The following is a 1,972-nucleotide window of genomic DNA, read 5'->3' as shown; positions in this document are numbered from 1 at the left end:
GCATAATTCTACTTATTAATCACATGTGATTGATACAATAATTAGCATGATTCTACTTGTATCCCCCCCCATAAAACATTTTAAAACATTTAAAACATTAGTTAAGAGGTATGAACTCACCTGTGGTAAGTGGATAGGAAAGAAGTGTCGGATAAGTGCTTGGTGTCAAGTGAAGACTTAGACACGCACAAAGATCCTAATAACATATAAGGATATATGTATATACATAATTAGTCTTTAAACAACTAATAAACAAAGTTAAAACACTCTAGGACATGTTAAACACTTTATACAAGTGTTAAAAGTCTCAAGGGTTGCATCTAAGTGTTGTAGGGAAAGGCTAGTGTGTTTGGGGTTCAAGGGTAACTCTTAAAATGTGTTTACTCCCTAAGGATCAACACCCCTTGAGTTTACGGTCATAAACTCTTGAGTTTACGGCCGTAAACTCCAAATCTTTTGACCATTTGGTGATTCGAAGTCTTCTAGGCTATTCCAAGCATTCCTACTTCACGAATTTGCCTTAGGAAGTGTTGTGTGGCATCAAAACACTCCTCAATGGAGTTTACAGTCTAAGGACCATTTCTCATGACTTTACCACCTTAAACTCATGAGTTTACTACCTTAAACTCCTAAGTTTATGGTATTTTGGGTTTTTAAGTCCTTAGTTCAATCATGGTACTAGCCTAGGTTAGATTTAGCCATAAGAACCAACTATGGGACTTTAAATGGACATTTACCCACTTTTTGGGGTGTTTACGGTTTTTGGACATCCCTAAACCGTAAACACATAAAATTGGGGGTTTTGGTGCTTTTTCATGGCTTAAACACAAGAAGGAAGGGTTTAAACATGTCAAGGATGTTCTATACATCAACTAGGGCTTAGATTTGGGACTTAGGCACACTTTGGTGCCTCTTTATGGTTTTTACGGCCCAAGAACGTTCTTGAACTGTGAACACCTCCAACCTTGTGTTCTTGACATTATTTCTTGATATTCAAATGTAATACTAGCTTAAAATCACTCAAGGATGGAAGTACTTACATAAGGAAGCTTGAATTGAGCTAAAAGGCCAAGAACACTTAGTGTGTGTTCTTGGTGTTTTGGAAAATCTAAACAAAAACCGGAAATGAATGAATGAATAGATGCACAAACACTAGATTAAGTGTTTTACTAACTTGAAAGGGTTAAAACACTTACAAGATTGAAGATTTGGAATTAAATCATGGATGATACTTGAGAGAATATTTTTGGAGTTTACTCTTTTGATAAATGGGGAGTAAACACAAATGTGGAGTAAACTCATGTATAAGCATGAGTTTACGGAATTTTGGATGATTTTTCGACCCAAACATAAAAGTTTGGTCGGGTGTTTCTAATACGCGAAGTGTTTGCGGTTTTCAAAAATCAAAACCCGAGACGACACTTTCTTACACCCGTTCGCTTAAAAATAATATTAAAATAATCAAACGAACTTTATTTTTCTTAAAAATAAGAAATAATGACATTGACTTATGCTACGAAGTGGTTGACTTTAGGGTTTGACCGAATGGAAATTTCGGGTTGTCACATCATCTCCCTGTTAAGGGAATTTCGTCCCGAAATTAGAATTTAGGTAAGGAAGTAGGTATGAATGATCGAGTCGAGAGGAGGAAACTTCCTAATCGATTGGTTCTAGCGCTCCTAAGTGAAATCGATTCCTCGGTTGGCATCCTAACGAACCTTCACTAACGGGCGATCGTGTTGCTTCGTCCGCTTGATCACTCGGTCGAGGGTCACTGCGGTTCAAATACGGAAGCGAGGATCTCGATGAGTGGACTTATAAGAGTCCTAATGGAAAAGTACGGCTTCACGATCGAGACGCGAAGAGTAGAATGTATGTTACCGAGTTCGCGGAGTAGGTCTAGGTTGTGCGAGGTACAGGACCGATTCTGGTACGAATCCCAGAGGTCCTATCTATCTTGGATTTCGCTTTC

This window comes from Lactuca saligna, chromosome 3 (assembly GCF_052625555.1).
Source record: "Lactuca saligna cultivar CGN05327 chromosome 3, ASM5262555v1, whole genome shotgun sequence".
Classification (NCBI taxonomy): domain Eukaryota; kingdom Viridiplantae; phylum Streptophyta; class Magnoliopsida; order Asterales; family Asteraceae; genus Lactuca; species Lactuca saligna.
This window is presented reverse-complemented; position numbering follows the sequence as displayed.